This window comes from Nicotiana attenuata, chromosome 7, assembly GCF_001879085.1.
Source record: "Nicotiana attenuata strain UT chromosome 7, NIATTr2, whole genome shotgun sequence".
In the NCBI taxonomy this organism is placed as follows: domain Eukaryota; kingdom Viridiplantae; phylum Streptophyta; class Magnoliopsida; order Solanales; family Solanaceae; genus Nicotiana; species Nicotiana attenuata.
The window spans coordinates 51,440,084-51,451,011 of NC_031995.1; the positions used below are offsets into that span (position 1 = coordinate 51,440,084).

General features: G+C 36.6%; 1 pseudogene; it reads left to right on the forward strand.

The window, feature by feature from the left end:
- Positions 413-10,626, forward strand: LOC109229081 (annotated as a pseudogene).

Sequence of the window (10,928 nt, forward strand, 5' to 3'; positions counted from 1 at the left end):
TTTTGGCTTTGGGTATCAGTTATTTACCAAAAGAGAAAAATTGACGAAATTATTTTTGTTTGTTATTATCTTAACTCATAACTTCATATCGCTATTGGAATCAAAATTATATTATTATCATATTTTATAAATTATTATCACAAATATATTTTGTAAACTATTTCACTCATCGCCGTTGAATTGACTTAATAAAAGTAGCTTTTCAGCCGAAATAGATTTTAAGTCAAAAAGCAATAAATTGGGTTGCCCAGTTTAGTATTTTTGACTCGTTTTAAGCAGTTTTTATCTTATTTTAAGCACGCAAAAAAAAAGTTTGAAAGAGATTAAAAGTTGATTTGACGAGATTAAAAGAAACTCCAAACACCCTCTAAAATTTAGATGTTTCTAGCCATGCCAAATTTTTTAAATATATAGAGGATGGTTAAACGCTTTGGAATAGAGTAACTTGTATGGCGACACTGCTCAGAAGTAAAATTTGTCTGTCTCCGAGAAATGCTGAGGTTCAGACCATTCTTGCTGCGTCGTGTTGTACGCAGAAACCTTTGTACTCTGTCCAATAGCGATGTCATTGTCGACCCAGTAAGCTCACACACTTTATCAATTACACTATATTTGACACTTCCACTTTAACCAATGATCCACAAATAATTAATATTTCTTGATTTCAGGTAATAGTTGAAGGGAAAGGTTCTAATAGGACTGTTATTCTCAATAGGCCCTCTGTGCTTAATGCTCTCAATTATTCAATTGTCAGTTTTTCACCTTCAAATTATGCATCTATATTTTGTTGTTGCTGTTAACTGTTTTTTTCCGTCTCATTGAATGACTCTTTTTGTTGTTGTTGTTGTTGTTGTTGTATACAGGTGTCTAGGTTATTGCAGCTGTACAGAAGTTGGGAAGATGATCCTGCTATTGGGTTCCTAGTATTGAGGGTAATTAGTTGAAAATGTTCTCGGCTTGTACAATAATTTTTCCATTGAGTGATCAGTTTCCTTTTTTATTTTTCAACTTTTGAAAGGGGAAGGGCCGTGCATTTTGTGCTGGCGGTGATGTTATCAATACTATAATATGGTACAGAAAGGTACAACTGCTATTCCTCTTGCTATTTAGCACCTATGCTAAATTCTCAATATTGTTTTCTTCACCCACCGTAATGATCTCACATTTCCTGGTGAGGCATGACAGTTTATGAAAAACTTAATCCACTTCTTTCACCCGTTTCCTGAATCCCCATCTTCATAATTATAAAGTCCATCAACGTCTAGTTTTAGATCCGCGGCTCTCTTTGCTTCCTTTTGAAGTCGACTACTTGGTTTTCCACCAAAGCCGGTGTTTGGACATAAAAAATGTGATTGTTGAGGAGAAGTAGTATTTGGAGTTAAGTTGAAAACAGGTATTTGGAATTTGAAATTATGTTTGGACATGCATTTCACTTGAAAATTTGTTGTAGCTTTGTGAAGAAAATGAATTTTTACTTCATTTGAAACTCATGTTCATTTTTTTTAAATTCAGTCCAATGTATAACCAAACAATGTTTGAAGATAAGTTTCGAAAAAACGAGTCATGTCTTCCTTCCACGGATGCATTCTGAGATGTAGACGCACCTTAGAAATTATCTTATAGATGCTTCCCACTAAATTTGTAGGCTTGTAGTCCTTAATAATCGTTGCTCCCATTTATAGTTGCATTTGGGCTTCTCTCAAATTCTCCGTTCTCCTGATAAGCAACAATGGTCTCCGTAACTTTTCCTTAAGCCGTACTCCGTCACTGTTGGAAGAAAGCCATGGTGGAACTGGATACTTATCGCGTGCATATCTCTCTACTGCCTCCCTCACCTCGTCTTCCCCAATCACCCTCTCCAACCACTTCTCTTATCTTCACCTATTTGAAATTTTGGTCTCCAACTCACCTCCTCTGTATATAACGTTCAAAATCATGATATATTGATTTTTGCACTAATTGTTTACACAAATGCTGCGGGGAACCTTCTTCTGTTGTTATTAATTTTGGGAGCTCTTTTCTCCCTTATATATCTTTTTTTTTTCTCATTATATTATGCAGGTAACATTGACGAGTGCAAAGAACTTTATCAGAAAATATACAGTCTAGCATATGTTATTGGCACATACTCGAAACCACAGGTGAGTGTCTATTTTTTTCTTCCTTTTCTCCAGATAATAGATGACAGAAATTTTTGTAATCATTGGATATTCCTCTTGGTGTACTCTGGGTCCAAAGTTCCAGGTGAGATACTGGTTTTCTCCAATAGAACGAATCCCTGTAACCAGTCTATCACACATTTTCAGCAACACATTATGATCTAGTTGAGCAACTGTATCCACGGCTTCTTGGAACTTAAAACATGTTGCTGACAACTAAAGAAGAAGTTTTAGTAGGTCTATCCACGGCTTCTTATACTAATTTCTCCTCCTTTGTTGCCTTTTCTCAATAATGAGAGAAGCTTAGAAGATCAGAGATTCTATGAAGGGTGCAGGTAAAATGTCTTCTGCGCCCAAGGTCCAAGTATTGAATTAAGTTAATGCTTCTTAAAGGCAGCAGGCTCTGCAAGAGTACAAGTGTATAGTTATTTACTTTTTAACTTCTTATAATGTTCGAGAATCTGTCAAGGTCTGCTAGCCTTTAAATAACCTTATTAATTGCTGAACCTAGGTTTTAACCACTTCAATAAGCTTTTACTGGTTACTGCATTGAAAAATAATGGACTTCACTATAAAACCACAGTTTTTTTATGACAGAATTGACCACAATCTCTTGGTTCCTCTCATTGGCTTCTCCTTCCCACTGTTGTATGGACTGGAATAGTGAAATATTAGCAGTTTGGTGCTCATTACTCCTCCACTTCCTTTTGACGAAAAAGGCATTAGTGAGGGGAAAGCAGTCTTTTTCTAGAAATCTAAATATTTGGCTCACTCCTACTGCTCTACTGCTCTTCACTCTAGTTATCCTCGCCATTATACTCTACTTGTGTTCTCTTGGAATTTAATCTCCTTGGACTATGCAGAAATTCTTAATTTTACCTGTTTAAACATAAAATACGGATTAATACTATGTTTGATATCATGGAGGGGAAAAGGCGGATAAATGACTCAGAAACTTATTGCTTCCTTTCCATAAGTAGAGTATTGGTTACTTACTGGTTGACTGTTCGGGCCGGAAGGTAGGTAAAAGAAAATATTTTTTCTTTTCCAATTTTCGGCGATACTATAAAAAGCTAACACAGAAATATTTCCAACCCCTCCAATATTAATCCTCTTTCACTTACTTATCAAACAAGAGGAATGACTGTTCTGTGCTCATTTGAATCACCACTCTTTTAGATTCTTCCTTTGCTTAACCTAGTGTGCTCAATGTCTCCCCTTTCTTAGAATCAAGGGATTGTGGTTTTAGTGGTAAGATAAAGAATTGTGCTCTGTTGCTCGGTAGCGCGGACACAAAATTTTAAGTCTCAATCAAGTGATAAAGAATAAGAGTATCGTCTCACAGAGAATTGTTAGTAATTAATTCTTCAATTATCAAGTATCAAATTTAGAAAAACTTCAATTTGTTCAGACAGTCAATTGTTGGATTAATTTACTAAACACCACTCGAGAATTTAGCTGACAATTAAATAAAAACGATGATATGTTATGGAATTCACTGACAATTTACTAAAACTACATGAGAATTTAATTTTAAAGCCTAGAGTTGTGAGCTTCCTTATCAATTTATTTACTACTTGCATTCTCTTTAACTTGCTTCAATTAATTGAGTCATTAACTAAAACTGTGCTTATTAATATATCTCGGATTGCTTATAAGTTTATCTTCTTTAATTTTTTTATCTATATCTCTATTAGAATAACACTATTTAAGATGCTTAGTTTTACACCCTACTGATGGTTGCACTAAGAATTAGTAAGTTGTTAATGTGGCAAGAGTCAATTCCTACGATTGTGTAATTAGGAAGAGAATTACTTTCTTTTCTTATTTAGGATTACATGTAAACACTATTTTAACCCCAACATACTTGAGGAGATAATCAAACAATTCAATTACCAAATCACTTCTTTTCGTTTTCTTTACATGTTAGAGCATTAGGAAGATTAGCTGCATCTGATGGTGCTCAACCGAAGCAGGGGATGTCCTGGAAGTAGGCAATGAGTCACATGACGGACTTTATGTACCTGTATAATGGGTAGAAATATCGGCTTATTAGCTGGTGGAGGTTTGGTCGAGGTCATCTGGAGTAGACTAGAGGTCGTTTGGAGTGGACTTAAGGAGGAGAAGCTGGAGTGAGACGAGTTGGAATGGGAAGAACCGTGGGGATGGCCTTTTGATTTAGTAATTTGGTGAGAAGTAGAGGATGTCTAAAAATCATTACATTTGCTGAGACAAAGTACTTATGTGTAGCAGTATTTGTAACTTTTTTAGTGATGGGAGTACCCAAGAAAGTACATTTGATAGACTTTGACTGGAGCTTGTCATTTCCGGGAGTGAGATCTTGGATGAAGCTTGTACACCCAAACACCAATTGAGAAGAGGAATCAGAGATTGATCCTAATAAAGGATAGAAGAAGGACCTTTGTGCTGTAAAACAGAGGAAGACATGCGATTGAATGAGATAACAAGCAGTTAGTAACAGTGTCACTCCATAGAGGAACCGGATCATGAGAATGAATCAGTATGTGCAAGTTGTCTCGATCAGTTAACTTTCATTTTAATACTTGTCAACATAGTATGGCTTATTTGAGTAGTTTATAAGGTTCTGAGTTCTCCACTACTAGTGATTGGGACTTGAGCTTTCGAGTTAGCAGGGACAAACCCGAATAGCTTGTTTGGGCCAGTGTTGGACTAAGGACGTTTTCACATCCATTATTTTTCTGTCAGCACTCTGTGATTTGCTAGTCTCTAGTGTGAATGTGTGATGCATGGAGTCCCACACTCATTTATGAAGATCTTCATCTATATTAGCTTTAAGCTAGGATTTCTTCCCTTTTTGATTGACAATAACTTTCCATTACCTTTTCTATTTCTTCTTTTGGGTGACTGTATTACACCTCTTTTGGCAATGGGAGTAGTTTCTTGCAATTAAAGGACTCAACTGATTCTCACGCAGGTAGCTCTTCTAAATGGAATCACAATGGGTGGTGGAGCTGCAATTTCAATCCCAGGAACATTCCGTGTTGCGACTGAAAAAACTGTAGTATATGTGCCCTTATTCTGCAATTTTGTTCTTTTTAAGTATCTTTCATTTGCTTTGATGTATCCCTGTCAAGCGAGTGCAATAAGGGTGGGAATACTTAGTGTGGATTCTTCAATATACACTATAAATTAGCAAAATGTTTGGTGTTTCCCACATTGAATACTTATGCACATCCATACTTAATACGTACCCATAAACGAATAACATAACTTCTGCTGTTCTTTGTTAGTTTTACCATTAAATTGACCAAATTTAAATACTTTTTGACTCTGGTATTCTACCTACTGGGGGTGCCTATGTGACTAGTTGTATGGGCATGCATATTTTGAGTCCAGATTGCAATTTTCATATTGTTGAACAGTCTTAATCCTTTTTTTTTTTGTTTTTCCTAAATATTTGAACAAATTCTTCCTTCTGAGTTGAGGTAAAGAGATTTTGAGTCCCTAACAAGGATGATCTCGAGAAAGGAAACAGAAATTTCTAGCTTACCTTTTCTTCTTGGGATCAAAAGAAGACACTTTCGCTTGCAATCAGCTTCGTTTCTTAACTTTGCCTCTTGCTCCTCCATGTAATTCGTCTGTCATATCACCAATTGAGTACCCTATGTTTTGCGCTGCTTTATGCCGAACTATATTCTTTTCTGATCTTATGGCGTAGCACCTGTTGGTTTCAACTTCACTCTCTTTCATATGATTCATTTTCTATTATCCACTCCTATTCTCTCACCATTTTTCATGCAAGTGATAAGGTTGTGATCCTGATATCCATGATTGACGTTTTGGACTTCTTTATTTGAACCAAAGATTGATCTAACTTGTGATTTTCCATATTGATATCTTTTCTGAGAATTTGCTTAAACATGATAGTTGCTTGGTAAGAAAAAATAGGTTTACTAAAGTTGGATCGTGGAATATGTGATAGTTAAAGTGAATGTATTCACTTTATCCTTGCAAAAAAACACTTAAAGAGGTTCCTTACATAGCTTCCTTTATGGACTTCTGATTAATTAAAATGGTGCTATGATAATTGCAGGTTTTTGCCAATCCTGAAATATTGATTGGTTTCCATCCAGATGCTGGTGCATCCTTTTACCTCGCACACCTACCTGGTTATTTAGGTAAATCTGCCAATTAATTTGGGAAGCAGTCATTTTGTTGATGTTTTGTGGATTCAAATGGTGATAAATTTATTAGCAGCTAGTTATCAGGAATCAACTCAGTTCCCACACTGAAAAGCTAATACTGAAAGCTATCTCCTTTGGACGTTTTCTAGTGATCTAAGTGGAAAATTACACCTCTCGGTGTCAAATCCTATTTGGAGTTTCTCTTTTCTGTAAGAGGGTGCTGCCCTTACCCTCAAACAAAGCTGTCAGACTTGTCTTCCATATGCCTAGATCACGTGTTCTGGATTTGTTCCCAACATTAGGTCTCTTATTCCATCTCCTCAAAGAAAAAAAAAATTTATCACACGAAAAACAAAATTGTTGCCAGAGTACTTCTGTTCTCATCTCAGTCACATTTTTGGACACGAAATGTTGAATGCTGGAGTGAAATAAAAACTGTGCTGCTGATGTTGGAAGGAGTGAAGACATCAATGATTTGTTAACCTTTATGGATGGACAAGGTAGAAAGGGAAGTTGTGGATATTTTAAGGGAATGGCATTCTGGCGATGATATTCTCATTGGAACAAAGAAGAGGAGCAGCGGGGTGCTGGTCATCTGGACAGGAGATGGAAAAGGAAGGGAGGAGAGCTTGGATGTGATTGGGTTTCTTTAAGTGGTCTATCTAATGAAAATAATATGTGCTCAACTCTTCAGCTTTTAAGATATCTCTTTTTGATGAAGTTCAGCTTTTAAGATATAGATATCTTTTCTTACCTTACATAACTGCTCCACCTTTTTTCGGAAAGGTCCATGAATTTTGATTTCCTTCCAAATTCTTCTCTTGTCCATCCCCCAGTGTTTTGACACAGGAAATTCTTTATGTTGGTATCTCTTTTAAAGAAAAAGTAGGAAATATAAAACAATGAACTGCAGCTAGTAATTCCTCTTTGGATTTATTAATACTCAATTAACGATATTGAGAAACATACTCTATTATCGTCATGAATATTATTCCTTCACTGAGCAATTCATACATTCAATGCCATTGTATTGCTGTGTGTACCATGGCTCACCCTGGTTCAAGATTTGTCGCAACAGGCAATATTAGTTGCTAGGGAGCTGCTTATGTACTGCATTTGCAGGAGAGTACCTGGCCCTAACAGGAAACAAGCTCAGTGGAGCGGAAATGATGTCCTGTGGTCTTGCTACACACTACTGTCTCAGCGAAGTCAGTTCCTTACATTGAATCATATATTTTTCCGGTTGCTGTACAGTTACTAAGATTACCTGATATATGTATCATCTGGCTATGTCACCTTTCTCCTTTTCAATCCTCTCAGAGGCTTCCCTTAATCGAGGAACAACTCGGAAAGCTTATAACGGACGAACCTCCTGTCATTGAAAGTTCCCTTGCAAAATTTGGAGATATTGTCCATCCGGATCGAATGAGTGTACTTCAAAGGTACTGCTTATCTTGTGAACCAGTTCCAAATTAGAGATCCATACTGTTTGAGCTTCCCTTCACTGGGTTTCATTAAGCTTCTTTAGGTGTCTAGGCTTCATTAGAAATTCAGTGCCGCACTCCCTCTTGTTGGAGAAACCACTTGAACCAGTCTATGGACCCTAAAGTTTTCATGCTTCCTAGTTCTCGTAATGCTTCGTGCACTGACCTATTTTGAGTTGTTCTCTGCCTTCTAGCAATTATTTTAGCTAATTTTTATAATTAATTTCAGCAAAGTGGCATTCACTTCGTATAGCTACGTCTTTTTTGTGATACATAAACATGCTTATTGGAGATTATGCCCTATGCAATCTTGATAAAAGAATTACTAATTACAAAATTAAAATGTTTGGCATTGTTAGTTACTTTCTTTAGAACTCTTCATTGCACCGTGAGCTCTGTTTGTTTTATCATTCTTCTGTATCTATTAATACCTTGCTTGCCTTAACTCCTGATGCTTTAAAATTATGTAATTTGAGGAGTATGAATTTTACAAGCTGATGATTATGGATTTAGCTTTCTCATGCTTTCATGAATCTTCTAATTGTGGTTTTTCTTTAGTTTTCAGAAGTTTTTGGTTATCTATCCTGTTTTCCTTCTGCGTCGTTTCTGCTTAAATACCAGCCTATATCTGATGTTTTTGTTAATTCGTCTTGTCTGTCCTGTGTAGGATTGAAACACTTAATAAATGTTTCTGCCATGAGACAGTAGAGGAAATCATTGATTCTCTGGTAAGCATGTAATCTTTACCTCCTGTTTCTGTAAAAAAGATGTACTTCTATTTTGCTAAGCAAAAGCTCTTAAAAAGATATGAGAGTTAATATCTTTATTTTTATGTTCAATCAAACAAAATTCTGAAGGATGAGAACTTAAAGCCGAATTCAAAAGCAAAGTTTTTGTCCGTGTACATAATAGATATCTACATCTCATCTTTGTCTGAAAACAATATTCAGAAAGCATATAGAAATCTTTCTAGGTTTGTGATTTGATAGCAAATCCACCCAAGCTCACAAATCTATTCAAAATAGTTTCTAAAGGACAAGAGTTTTCTTTCCTGGCAATACACATAGGGTCTAAATTTCTTCTCTTGTTTTCTACATATTTTTCTTTGGCACACCTCTGATTACTAATTTTTAAAGAATTTAGGAAAGTGAGGCAGGCAAAACAGCAGATGCCTGGTGCATTTCAACACTGAAGAGACTAAGAGAGGTGTCACCATTGAGCTTGAAGGTTTCTTTAAGATCAGTAAGTTCCTTTTGAACATTTTATCCTGTAACATGCCCACCTGCATTCTTGGATGACACTCCACAAAGTGCTTTTTCTACCAGATACGTGAAGGCAGATTTCAAACTCTTGACCGGTGCTTAATTCGTGAGTATCGAATGACATTACAAGCATTCTTTGGACGAATTACTCGTGACTACTGTGAGGTACAGCATGTTTCTTGAATCGGGTTCAATTAGTAGAAGCTATGAGTCCTTGCAACTGAAACTGCACCTGTGTCTTCTTACAGGGGGTTCGAGCACGGATGTTGGATAAAGATCTTTCCCCCAAGGTAAACCTTTTTTTTGGGCACTTCATTGAGTTTGATGTGTCTTCACATAAATAATTTATGTGTAGAATCATTTTTTTGAAGTCATTGATTAAAGATAAAGGTTAGGGCATGTGATGGTAGTATTAAGTGGTGGGTGAGGCATAAGGATTCATCATGAAGGCTGCCAGCCTACAAAACAAACAAGAATGTTCCTAATCTTCTATGATAGTCATAAATAGTAAAGGGTGAAAATAATTTATTCATGTGGAGCAACTGTATGGAGTAAGATTGTAGGTAGTCGTAGAAAACAATTTACACCTCTAAAGCATGCATTTTTGTAACTCATTCGGGCAGAAAAACATTCTCAATAGTTTGTTACAGTTTAAGCCAAACCTTGAGGGAGAACACGCTGACACAAACAAAGAAACACACACACAAAAAGCACACATCAGCGAATATTGCTACATAATGCTAATCAGAGCATCAACTCTATTGGGGTCTGTCTTATGAGCACTAAAGGGCATGGCCTAGCGGTCAACGAGGTGGGTGAAAATCTTGAAGACCAGTGCTCAAATCCGAACAAGGACAAAAAACGTTAGGTGACTTCTTCCCATTTGTTAAAGTTTTGGTGAGTAAAGTTACCCGGCACGTGATGTTACCACCTCAAAAAAAAAAAAAGGGAAAGAAAAAAGAGTTACCCGGTGCTGTGCGGTGGGAAGTAGCAAGTGCTTGGTGCCCTGGTGGAATAGTCAAGGTGAACGCAAGTTGGTCCAAACATCACCGTTATATCTGTCTTGTAGATAATGCCGCCTAAGTCCATTTTCTGTAGTAATCTGGCCTTGCTTACCTACCTACTGGAGATTTTTGTTTCAGCTAACCATAATTCATTTCTTAGATCAAAGCTATTTGCCAGTTTTTGAATTGACCTACTGTTTGACATCACATGCAGTGGGATCCCCCAAGCTTGGGACATGTAACGAGTGACATGGTAGATGAGTATTTTTCTCCTCTAACAGCGTTGGAACCTGATTTGGAGCTACCGACACAGCAACGGGAAGCTTTCGCGTAGCCTCTGGAAAGGACAGCAGTAATTTCCCTCTTGTTCTTCCCTTGGCTGACCACAGGCCAAAAAAGAAAAGAAAAAGTTTACCTGTGCTTATGTAACATTCTTATCACAGTTTTCATTGAATGAATGAAATTAAGAGAGCATTGAATATGTATGCCTTCTAAATGACCTTAGTTGAATTCTGAAAAGGACAGATATAAACTGCTAGTGAATTGTTCGAGGAAATGAGCAAGCAGCAGTACTTTTTCGCAGAAACTAAATAAAGATGAATCAATAATACATAGGAAAATGTGATCCAAAAGAACGCCAATTCAAGGTTTTAGCTGGATGAAGGGCTGTTTAATATTTCTAAACAGAAATTAATAGAAGTGATTTTTTGTCACGACCCAGATTTCCCACCCTCGGGAGTCGTGATGGCGCCTACTCGTGGAAGCTAGGCAAGTCGCATATTGTAGAATTTCTAACTCATTTATTAGTCCTTTTTAACAATTTAAACTAACATGTGATCAACAGTGAAACATT